Genomic DNA, 13,345 nt, shown 5'->3' on the forward strand with positions numbered 1-13,345 from the left:
CAACTACAAATTTCTTGTTTTGTTTTGTTTCTGTTTGTTTATAAACATTTGAAATTTTATTTTAAAAAATCACAACCATGAACATTGTTACAGTTAGAGGCCTTCTTGGTTCTCTACAATGATACTGAGTATGTTAGTAAGTGGTTCCCATTGTTTGGTCTTAAACAACCATCTTTCAAAGAAGGAAAAAAAAAACTTGGCACACTACCATTTAACTTGTTTGTTTCTTCACAAATGGTGAAAATACTAAAGTACAGACAAGGAATAATCATAATGTTGTGGCCAACATTAGTGGGGTGTTAGGGACATCCAAGAGGTAGGGGATATATGTATATATATGTATATATATATATATATATATACATATATATACACATATATATGTATATATATGTATATATATATATACATATATATGTGTATATATATATATGTATAGCTGATTCACTTTGTTGTAAAACAGAAACTAATACAACATTGTAAAGCAACTATACTCCAATAAAGAAATAAATAAATTAAATATAAAAAGTAAATAAATCTGGTAGTCACTGCAGCTCCGTGGGATCTCTGCATCTAGTAGGGTCAGTCTCTGCATTCCTGACAGTGCTCACCTTTATCCATTTTCCCATGTCCTTCACTCCTGCCTCTTATTCCTCCCATCTGTTCCATCAAAGGTCCAGGCCACCTTGTCTTCCTCCACAAAAGCTACACTTTGTCCATGCCCTGGCCATCACAGAAGCCACCTCTGTCTCCACCACAGCCACCTCTGAACTTTCCACTAGAACCACTACGGTCCATGAGACCACCTCATCCTCTCAGCATGCTGCCAGGGCCACCTCTGCCATGGTCACTGCCAAGGGGAGGGAAAGGTGGTGGGAGAAAGCCTTCAGGTTTTGGGGCCTTACACTGGTTGCACTCTGTTCTCCAGGTGAAGTTCTGCTTTGCACACCCCTGATTGGGGCACTGCCAGTCTCCAGCTTGGTGCTGGATGTTTCCTCCTCCAGACAGGTTCCCTTGGGAACTGCGGGGACCTCTTGGTGGGAAGCCTCCTCTGTCTCCTCCTCGGCCTCCCATGTAACCCATGTGTCCTCCAGGACCTCCCGGGTCCCTTGGACCTCCTTGGAGAAGTGTAGCCATCCCTCTGCCCTCACTGGGTGGCATTCCTCCCTGCATGCTGTTCATTGGAGGCTTCTTCCAAGACAGAGAAATTTTAAGTTTGCTCCCTTGAAAATCCTTCCCATCAAACCACTCAACAGCAGTATTGGCAGTTGGTGAGTCTTCACAGGACACTGCAACATCACCTTTGGGCTTTTCTGTTTCATTGCCCAAGTATTTATGCATCATGGGTTGTCCAGTCCTCTTGTTCACCTTAACAACTCCACACTGCTTAAAGAAGTCTGCCAGATCATCTAGAGTCACACTGTCATTTAATTCCTGCACATTAATTGCACTGTTGTCAGAGTCTTCATCTGAATCTGCAGGTGGGCCTAAATCAAGATCTGGTCCTTCATCTATGGGCCCATCAGGCTTATTGAAGCCACATTGCTCTTCAGTGCCCATTCCGCCATGTCCTCCTCCCCACCCACCTGTGCTCATGCCTCCAGGATCAAATCCCCCTCTTCCACTGCCTTGGTTATCAGGGCAACTCATGCTCTGGTTCTCTCCTGGATTTAGGTTTCAAAGAATTATCAGTGTTCTGTGGTTACAACAACTGAAAAATCTCAACAAAAATCACAGTGAAAAATCAAAATTGTTGTCCAGACTAGGATAAATATCTAAAGGTTCACCATGTCTTTAGGCTAAAATAGATCTTGAACAGTATTATGCTTTTACTTTTTAAGATATGAATTACTGTGCTTTACCTGCACTAAGTAACCCCTTTGAAACACCTTGCTTTGGGGGTATTACTGAGAAGTAAATATATAAACAAAAAATCTCCATGAAATATATTAAGCTTTAGCTGTAAATTAGCTATTTTGAGCACTTAATTAAAATACTATCTCATTCTTTTCTTAAGTAGAGTGATTTTCCTATAAGAAACAGAGTTTAAGATATCAAGAACATGAATTTGCAAATCACCCAGCTTAATCAAGCCTGAGTACTTCCATTGCCTACTAATCTATCAGAAACTGATGTGGTCATACATTGTTCATTCAGGTGTGCTGCTGAAATGACTCATACTGGCAGAAAGTGCAGGTTCATTAGATAAAAATCAAACTTGATCTTGCATTTAAGAAACAATAGTGTAGCTCTTTGTGGTTGCAACCACTTCTATTATTTTCTCCTAAGATATTGTACATATTCTCTTTTGATTTAATCAAATGTATTACAATCACACTTTATCTTACCAAAACAACCTTTTTTGAGTACTAAAAGATTCCTCCTGATGCAGCTAAAGAAGAACATGAGATAGAATTTTATTCTTAGAAAATGGGAATGAATTTTTTAATTATCCATAAGTTCCTACCCAAGATTCCAAGGACACAGATCTGCTTGACCACTGGCTAGAAGTAAGAGTATCTGGAAGTATGAAGTCAAAAAGCAGAGCAAAGCTGTGTTTACATGAGGTGAATTCTAAATTTTGGTTACGTTAGGTTAGGGTGCGAGCTTTCTTAGCTACCACTAACTGGAATATAATTATGTATTACTGATCACGTATTCAATAGTCAAAAATTAGGGGTACATAAAGTATTGTTTTGGCATTTAAGTAGTTACTATCCTCATGATCGATATACTGTCTTGTCATGTATGACAAGATCTGGGACCCAAGTGATAGTCTGAGAGACATACCATCTTGAACAATTTTACCTATGTGAGACAGAGTGGGCTAGATACTTGCACCACTCTTATTTGATCTGATCAGCTTAGAGCTTCAAGAAGCCAACTGTATATAGCTCTATTGGTTTTTGGGATTCCTTTTCCTTGCTTGTCTTTTTTATAAGATCTCTGAAATGCATGTTCTGTTATGGTCAATAGTTTTAGAGAGCGAACTTGTGATTACCAGGGGGAAGGGCGGGGAGAAGAGATAGACTGGGAGTTCGGGACTAACATGTACACACTGCTATATTTAAAATAAAATGTATTTCCATGAAGAAACCATTTTTTTGTTTTCTCAAATCATTTTTTTATGCCAGAAGACTGTTATTTGTAATAAGTTTTTTCATGTCGTATAGTTTTTTGAGTCATATAGCAAGTATTGTTGCCATGCAAACTATAGGTGTAAAACAGAGAAATTAATGGTTATTCTTCCTTTCTTTTAACAACCATGTAATGAGCACCACCAGTTTTATGCAGGACTAACTCTGTGAGACCCAGAAAGATGAATAATGAAGCAGCCATTGATCACAGGGGCTAACAATCCAGAAGGGAAAGCAAAAAGTACAGATGCATACAATAACTACAATTGTTAAAAGTGCATTTCATGAGTGGTATTGAGAAATGCTGGGGCTATGAAAGGGAAAGATCAATTTGACTTTGAAGTATCAGGAAAGACTTCACGAGGTCAGTAGATAAAGCAATGTTTGTAGATAAGCACTGCAGAAAACCAAAATTTAATCTCTTCTTTCATTTCCTATTTGATGTTTAAATCTCCATACCTCACTTGACCTTTCTCATTTTTTACAGGAGATTTAAAACTCTTGTCTTAAGGACAGATTGCATATATAAATATAAAAGGCAAAAAATAAAGGATTTACAAAAAAATTGTAGGAGAAAATCTTTATGATCTTGGAATAGGAAAAGCTTCCTTAAACATAAAGAGGATAAGAACATATAAGAACATATAAATCTTTTGTTTTGTCTTCATCAACCAGTAAGACAGTGGAAGATGGATGGACAGACTAGAAGAATATGTGAAGATATTGGTGATACTATGTCTGAAAAATGACTCATATCTTAAATATTTTTAAAAATCTCTCAGAATTAGGCAAGGAAAAGACATTTAAAAATAGGTGAGAGACTTGCTAGTCACATCACAAGATAGGATGTCCACTTACCCCATAAACATGAAAAGTATTTGACTTCATTTATTATTGGGGAAATGCAAAATAGAATCACAGTAAATATAATTTTACTAGGAGCGTGGAAATGACAAAAGAAAATTCCAAATGTTGAGGAAGATGTGGAGGAAATAGAATTCTCATGTACTCTTAGTAAAAGTATAAACTGATAAAGCCACCTAGGAAGCTGTTCGACAGTTTCCAATCAAGTGTAAGTTTACCGTATGACTCAGCAATTCCAGTCCTAGGAATATACCTGTATTGTACCCTGTATTGTATCCTATTGCTGCTCTAACAAACTACCTTAAACTTAGTGGCGTAAAACAACACGAATTTGTTATCTTACAGTTCTTTAAATCAAAATCCTCATCAGGTCTCAGTGGGCTAAAATAGAGGTGTCTTATGTTCCTTTCAGCACATTCTAGGTTAGAGTCCCTTCTGAAGCTGTTCCCAGCTTCTAGAAGAGTCCTGCATTCCTCGGGTCAAGGCCAAGACTTCCATTATTAATGCCAGGAATGTTGGATTCTCTCACCCTTCTTCCTTCATTATCTATCTGTCTCTCTCTCTCTCTCATCCTGTCTCTCTCTCTTTGTGCCTTTCTGTCATCTCTCTGCCTCTCTCTTTGCCTGTATGTCTGTCTCTCTTTGTCTCTGTCTCTCCTTTTCTCTATCTCTCTGATTTTCTTTCTCTCTGTCTGTCTCTCTCTCCTTCTCTCTTTCCTTCACCCACTGTAGCCAGTGGGTGCTTTTAAAGACCCATGTGATCAATTGGGCCCAGGCCCATCTGAATAACCTAGGTCACTAACTCCATCCATCTTAAAGTTCTTAACTTAGCCACATCTGTAAAGTCCTATTGGTCATGTAACATACTGACAGATTTAAGGATTTAGAAAGTAGTTACCAAGTTCAAAAACAGGGAAAACTCATCACTACATTAGAAATCATTATGAGGGGACCCTTGTGGAGGATGTAATTTATGATTAGAAGAGGACATGGGTGGGGGACATTTCCTGGCTGATAGAACTGTTCTGTTTCTTATCCTGCGCACTGGGTAAATTGTTTAGTGTGTGAAAATTATGTATGTTATGCTTAAATATTACATTTGAAAAATATGTTGTACTAACTTCACAGAGCAGTAGATATAATAACCAAATGATATAACAATATTGGAAATTATCTTTATTGGACTCTACTATTTGACAGATGTACAGATTTTTTTTTTTCCTGTTCCCACATAGCCCATATGATAAGTATTATTATCCCCATTTAACAAATGAAGGGGCTAAGAACCAGAAGTGTTAAGTAGCATAGCTAATAAAGATCACCTTGACTTAAAAAAAATTATTTTGTTTTTTAATTTTTGCTTCCTGTAATGGAAATCACCTGGTACCTTACTTATATCAAACCTTATCCCTTTCTATATAATATTGGAAATTTTGACCACACTTCTTTATTAGATTCTATTTACTACTTTCTGGTCAGAGGCAAATAATTATCTATAACTACATGCAGCATATAACCAAACTATTTAGGAAAAGAGTTTCAGTTGCTTCCATGCATTTTCCAGACAATAGCATTGAAATCTGAAATGACATTGCCTTCCAGAGTATACAGCCAGGACTTCTGCTTTTCAAAAGGATATTGTTCTCATAAATCATAGGAGGAAAAGAGTCCCTGGAAATGCTAAAGGAGTCTGTAGAGCTATGGGATTCCCTCAACCTAAACCGACAGGTTTCTAGAATACTCCAATTATCTCTGCAGGATCAGGTATGCTTAAGATGAACTCTTCAACACTATAGAGAATACATCTCTTGCCTAGTCTTTGAGGTAAGAAGATTGGTTTTTTTTGTTTGTTTTTGTTTTTTGCGGTACACGGGCCTCTCACTGATGTGGCCTCTCCCGTTGCGGAGCACAGGCTCCAGGATGCACAGGCTCAGCGGCCACGGCTCACGGGCCCATCCGCTCCGCGGCATGTGGGATCCTCCCAGACCGGGGAACGAACCCGTGTCCCCTGCATCGGCAGGCGGACTCTCAACCACTGTGCCACCAGGGAAGCCCAAGAAGATTGTTTCATAGAACTTTGGGGTTGCTTCTCTACTCTAAGATTCTGAGTTTGGAAATGCTATTTGAGATGGGTCTCCCTAAACGGTAACTAAAATCTTTGGTTCTTATGTATTGGTCTGATGGTGGCTACTAGGATATTTGGTTAATCAGTTGCATACTAAAAAAAATATAATGAATTTTTAAATTTCTCATACTTTTGCCACTTCTTGGAATCAAGTTTACCATTATGTCCTGGTAAGACAAGATAGATCAGAAACAAAGGAGATTAAGATTCAACTTAAATTCAAACTATGTACTTCTTTATCACATATTCTAGTTATATATTATCAGGATATATCAGGTATAGGAAATAAATCTGATGCTTTAAACATATTTAACTCCAATTTTTATGTTTTCTTATTTATATTGGGACTTCAGCATTATTTATTCCAGGCACCTGAAATAATGGGTCAGAATTATTTACAAAATTAAACTTGTATACTAAATATGTTTACACATTTCTCTCACATATAAACTACAAATGTGAGCTCTAAAGAGTTTTTTCATTGAGTTCCAGACTTTTAAAAAATATAATTCAAAATATTATTTCGAAAATATTGAAAATATCTATACAAATGACACTTGAAAGTGCTAGAAAATCTTCATTTTGGAGAAGGACAGAGAGTTGGGGGAGTCAACATCATAAAAAATTAGATTTTGAAGACAAATAAGAGAAGAATAAAAATAAAGGAAAAGATACATTACTATAATCAACTGACAAATGACTTTTACATTTTTATGTTCTTTTAATTTTGGAGTCAGTGGAAAAATATTAAAAAGCATGCCAAAATGAGATATGAGATATAGATTTTCCCCTTGTTTTCTCAACTTACAGGAAAAAAAAAAAGCAATATTGCTTTTTGTTTCTGCAACTAGGAAAAGTCAAAAAGAACTGGCTAAAATGCACATCCTCCCACAATTTATTTTTGGTGTGCCAGGCCAAACTGTTGAAGAAGGATACTTGTTGAATTTCAATCTGGCTTGCCGTCTATCAGCACTTCAGTGCAATTCCACCATCACTTTGCATGCAAGATTGGTAGACAGGTAAGGTTACAACAGGAAAACATGGTAGTTTGTCACATGGAGGCTGCAACCCAGAAGACCTGGATTCAAATGCAAAAAGTCATGCCTCTCTATGCTCCACTTTTTTTTCATCCCTAAAATGAGAGTAACATTAATAATAGCACCTACCTCACAGTGTTGTTGTGACAATTAACTGAGCTAATATCTAAAAATTGCTTAGAACAATATCTAGAATATTAGAAATATTGCATAAGTTTTAACCACAGTATTATAGGCTTTTCTTTAGCTCAAGTGAAAGCTTGATATTTCTTGGAAATGTAGTGGGAAATGGCCTTGAAGCCCAGTAAATATATGTTTGAAAAATATTATCTTTATCCTGAAGGAGCAGCTAAAGTTATTGAAAGGATTGCCAGGACACATTCACTGGTTATCTGATTTTCAGAATGGGCTCTGAGCCTAGAGCTGGATTTAGCCTCCTCTGTTTTTAGAGCAGTCTACTGGCCACACATTTAAATGAGCACTATTATTGCCCAGAAGCATACAGACATCAGGCTAAGCTTTCTATACAACAACAGAAGAATCTGCACCTGACTACGCTAAGGCAGTGCCCTTATAGGACTGCATTAGTCCTAAGGAATGGCTGTCTGTACTACTACTGCTTGTGTAACTAGTTATGTTAGAAAGAAATGGTAAATAGTAAATGATTCCCGAACACATGAGTGAAGTAGCATGCATATGGATTTTGTTTTGTTTTGTTTTCTGTTTACACTCAACATCTAGAGAATAAACAACATGTACTACAATGTGTACCACACTGAAAGAAAACTCAAATGATATTGTTGAATTTATAAGGAAAAAGCATTAGAGTGTTACCACTAATTTTTACTTAAAGAGATTTACCAAATAATTCTTCAAATAAGCCATATCCCCTAGACCATTTCAAATGTTTTCAATATTCAGCATGTATTTATTGAACACTACTATGGGCCAAGTACCAATCTTACCCAATCTTAATTTAAGAGAGAGTAGATGTAGAAAAATACTGTATTGGGATTCAAACCATCTTTCTTAGCCTTTGTTATTTGACATTTATACAAGTATTTTTTGTATACTTGACATTACTAAGTATAATTTACACAGTTAATTTTCTGTCAATGGGTACTTGAACCACAAAAACACTAAAATTACTTCCAGTTATAGAAATATATAACTTTACTGATTTTTCCAATCAAAAGTGAATAAAAACAATAATTTAAGAATATATGACATTATTGTCCCTTATATTAACTAATGTGGTCTGTAAATTAGTATACTGCTGAATGTTACTTAAAAAGAAGAGAATTGGAGGAGATAAACCACTGGGGAGCAAAGTTTAAACTTATATTTCTCTGTTTCTTGTAAACTGGTTATTATTTTCTTTAAATGTTATTAAACGGAACACAGGTTCTCTGAGATAGTCAACTGTTCTAGTATTTATACCTATTTTTTAATCTCACAAGAGTGTAACATTTAACCGTGAGAACTGAGATGACCCTAGAGTTTTCTTTGTTAATAAGTAATTGAATTTGTCCATTTGACTAAAACATAGCTTTTGACTCCGCTCTTTGGCAAAGTGGATGCTGTCTGAATTATTTTTTCATATTCACAGCAGGATGGCAGTTTCATTTGCAAAACTCCTAGTCCAATTTTCATATCTAGCCAAATTTAATCCATGTGATTACGCAGATCTGAAATTTTACACTTTCTAGTCTCATTTTCTGAACTTCTTTTATCCTAAATAGATGCAACTCATGAGGAATAATGAGACTCTAACCTCCTACTCTTAAGGATGATTTTTACAGCTCCCAAGTTATAATTCTCCACCAAAACTTCCTCTCTAAATCCATCCTGGCTTGTCAGTGTCTCTGTCTCCTAATGAAAGTAAAAAGAAAAATATTGATGAAAGACTAAAAAAGATTAGGAAAACAAGTATCTATAGGGCAAGATAGTTGCTCAATTTCAAAGTTGACCCAAAATTACATTTTCAACTAATTGTTCAAATAATTGAAAAAAGATGAAGGGTATGTCTACCTATTCATGGAAGGGAAGGCAGTCGTGAGCCACTTCTGTTATTTTATACTTGGCTGAGCAAGTGTGTATTTTTAAAAATATAGTACCTCTCCTATTTCAATTTCTAGATATTGCTCCTTAATTTTTGGCAACTGTTTGGCCTTCATTTATTGTTTTCATACTTTTCTCTGTCTTCATGTGTATTTTACTGGGAAAATAGGAGAAATTGTTTAAGGTTGCTGGGCCAATGTCATTTTTTTTTTTTTTTTCTTTTTGCAGTACGCGGGCCTCTCACTGTTGTGGCCTCTCCCGTTGCAGAGCACAGGCTCCAGACGCACAGGCTCAGCAGCCATGGCTCACTGGCCCAGCTGCTCTGCGGCATGTGGGATCTTCCCAGACTGGGGCACGAACCTGTGTCCCCTGCATCGGCAGGCTGACTCTCAACCACTGTGCCACAGGGAAGCCCAATGTCATTTTTTAAAAACAACTTTATTGAGATATAATTTATATGACATAAAATTAACTCATTTCAAGTATATAATTCAATGTTTTTTTAGTATGTTCAGAGTTCTGCAAGCAGCATCCTAACCAATTATAGGAAATTTTAATAAATATTTAAAAAGAAACCTGATAGCCATTAGCATTCTCTCCCCATTTCTTGCCCAAATCCTCCAGGCACAGGCAACTACTAATACATGTTCTCTTTATACATTTGCTTATTCTGGACATTTCATACAAATGACATAGAATATGTGGTCTTTAGTGACTGGCTTCTTTCACCTAGTATAATGTTTTAAAGGTTTATCCATCTTTTGGCATATATCACTACTTTATTTCTTTTATGGCCAAATGATAGTCATTTGTATGTATATACTACATGTTGTTTATCTGTAAATTAGTTAATGCATTGGTTCAACTTTTTGGCCATTGTTAGGAATGCTGCTATGAACATGTATGTATTTTTTTTCCAAAACTTTTAGTGGAGTATAGTTGATTTACAATGTTGTGTTAGTTTCCAGTGTACAGCAAAGTGAATCAGTTATACATATACATATATCCACTCTTTTTTAGATTCTTTTCCCATATAGGTCATTACAGAGTACTGAGTAGAGTTCCATATGCTATACAGTAAGTCCTTATTAGTTATCTATTTTATATATAGTAGTGTGTATATGTCAATCCCAATCTCCCCATTAATCCCTCTCCTCCTCTTATGCCCTGGTAACCATAATTTATTATGATTATTTTATTTCTGTTTTGTAGATAAGTTCATTTGTATGCCTTTTTTTAGATTCCACATATAAGCATATTGTATGATATTTGTCTTTCTTTGTCTGACTTACTTCATTCAGAATAACAATCTCTAGGTTCATCTATGTTGCTGCAAATGGCATTCTTTTTTATGGCTGAGTAATATTCAGTTGTATATATGTACCACTTTTTCTTTATCCATTCTTCTGTTGATGGACATTTAGGTTGCTTCCATATTCTGGCTATTGAAAATAGTGCTTCAATGAGCATAAGCGTGCATGTATATTTTTAAATTATTATTTTCTCTGGATATATGCCTAGGAGTGGGATTACTGGATCTTATGGTAGCTCCGTTTTTAGTTTTTAAGGAAACTCCATACTGTTCTCCATAATGGCTGTACCAATTTACATTCTGACCAACAGTGCAAGAGGGTTTCCTTTCTACACATCTTCTCTAGCATTTATTGTTTGTAGATTGCTTGATGATGGTCATTCTGAGAGGTGTGAGGTGATATATCATTTAGTTTTGATTTGCATTTCCCTAATAATTAGTGATGTAGAGCATCTTTTCTGTACCTCTTGGCCATCTATATGTCTTCTTTGGAGAAATATCTATTTAGATCTTCTGCCCATTTTTTTATTGGGTTGTTTGATTTTTTGATATTGAGCCACTTGAGCTGTTTGTATATTTAGGAGATTAATCCCGTTTTTGTTGCTTCATTTGAAAATATTTTCTCCCATTCTGAGGGTTGTCTTTTGGTTTTGTTTATGGTTTTCTTTGCTGTGCCAAAGCTTTTAAGTTTCATTAGGTCTCATTTGTTTATTTTTGTTTTTATTTTCATTACTCTAGGAGGTGGATCAAAAAAGATCTTGCTGTAATTTATGTCAGAGTGTTCTGCCTATTTTTTCCTCTAAGAGTTTAATAGTGTCTGGCCTTACATTTAGGTCTTTAATCCATTTTGAGTTTATTTCTGTGTATGTATATTTAGGTCTTTAATCCATTTACAGTTTATTTTTGTGAATGGTGTTAGGGAGTATTCTAATTTTATTCTTTTACATGTAGCTGTCCAGTTTTCCCAGCACCACTTATTGAAGAGACTGTTGTTTCTCCATTGTATATTCTTGTCTCCTTTGCCATAGATTAGGTGACCATAGGTGCATGGGTTTATCTCTGGACTTTCTATCACGTTCCATTGATCTATATTTCTGTTTTTGTGTCAGTACCATACTATTTTGATGACTGTATCTTTGTAGTATAGTCCAAAGTCAGGTAGCCTGATTCCTCCAACTCCATTTTACTTTCTCAAGATTGCATGGGCTATTTGGGGTCTTTTGTGTTTCCATAAATATTGTAAAATTTTCTCTAATTCTGTGAAAAATGCCATTGGTAATGTGATAGGAATTGCATTGAATCTGTAGATTATTTAGGGTAATATAGTCATTGTGACAATATTGATTCTTCCAATGCATGAACCTGGTATATCTCTTCATCATTTGTTTGTGCCATTTTTATTTCTTTCATTAGTATCTTATAGTTTACTGAGTATAAGTCTTTTGCCTCCTTAGGTAGGTTTATTCCTAGGTATTTTATTGCTTTTGTTGCAATGGTAAATGGGATTGTCTCCTTAAATTCTCTTTCTGATATTTCATTGTTAGTGTGTAGGAATGCAAGAGATTTCTGTGCATTAATTTTGTATCCTGCAACTTTACCAAATTCTTTGATGAGCTCTAGTGGTTTTCTGGTAGCATCTTTAGGATTGTCTATGTTACCTCTAGTACTTTTCTGGTGACATCTTTAGGATTTTCTATGTAGAGTACCATCTGCAAACAGTGACAATTTTACTACTTCTTCTCCAAGTTGGATTCCTTTTATTTCTTTTTCTTCTCTGATTGCTGTGGCTAGGATTTCCAAAATATGTTGAATAATGGTGGCAAGAGTGGACATCCTTGTCTTGCTCCTGATCTTAGAGGAAATGCTTTTAGTCCAAAAGCAGCAGAATACACTTTCTCCTCAGGTGCATATGGAACATTCTCCAGAATAGATCACATCTTGGGTCACAAATCAAGCCTCAGTAAATTTAAGAAAGTTAGAATAATATCAAGCATCTTTTCCAACCACAACTCTCTGAGATTAGAAATCAATTACAGGGGAAAAAAAAACATTTACAAACACGAGAGCTTAAAGATGGCAGAAGAGTAAGATGCAGAGATCACCTTCCTCTCCACAAATACATCAGAAATACATCTATATGTGGAACTGCTCCTATAGAACACCTACTGAATGATGGCAGAAGACCTCAGACCACCCAAAAGGCAAGAAACTCACCACGTACTGGGTAAGGCAAAAGAAAAAAGAAAAAACAGAGACAAAAGAATAGGGATGGGACCTACACCAGTGGGAGGGAGCTGTGAAGGAGGCAAGGTTTCCACACACTAGTAAGCCCCTTTACAGGCGGAGACTGTGGGTGGAGGAGGGGGGAGCTTTGGAACTGCAGAGGAGAGCACAACAACAGGGTTGCAGAGGGCAAAGCGGAGAGATTCCAGCACAGAGGAATGGTGCCAACCAGAACGCACCAGCCCGAGTGGTTGTCTACTCACCCACTGGGACGGGTGGGGGCTGGGAGCTGAGGATCGGGCTTCCATCTGATCCCAGAGAGAGCACTGGGGTTGGCAGCATGAACACAGCCGAAAGGGAGCTAGTGTGCCATAGCTAGCCGGAAGGGAGTCCAGAAAAATGTCTGGAACTGCTGAAGAGACAAGAGACTTTTTCTTCCCTCTTTTTTTTCTGGTGTGCAAGGAGAGGGGATTAAGAGTTCTGCTTAAAGGAGCTCCAGAGAGGGGCGTGAGTCGCAGGTATCAGCGCAGACACCAGAGATGGGCATGGGACATTAAGGCTGCTGCTGCCTCCAACAAGAAGCCTGT

At 36.7% G+C, this 13,345-nt stretch overlaps 1 pseudogene; it reads right to left on the reverse strand.

Moving 5' to 3' along the window:
• Nucleotides 1-573: 573 nt before the first annotated feature.
• LOC102988814 (RNA-binding protein EWS-like) lies at nucleotides 574-13,066 on the reverse strand (annotated as a pseudogene).
• Nucleotides 13,067-13,345: the final 279 nt, after the last annotated feature.

Source organism: Physeter macrocephalus, chromosome 16 (assembly GCF_002837175.3).
Source record: "Physeter macrocephalus isolate SW-GA chromosome 16, ASM283717v5, whole genome shotgun sequence".
Taxonomy (NCBI): Eukaryota; Metazoa; Chordata; class Mammalia; order Artiodactyla; family Physeteridae; genus Physeter; species Physeter macrocephalus.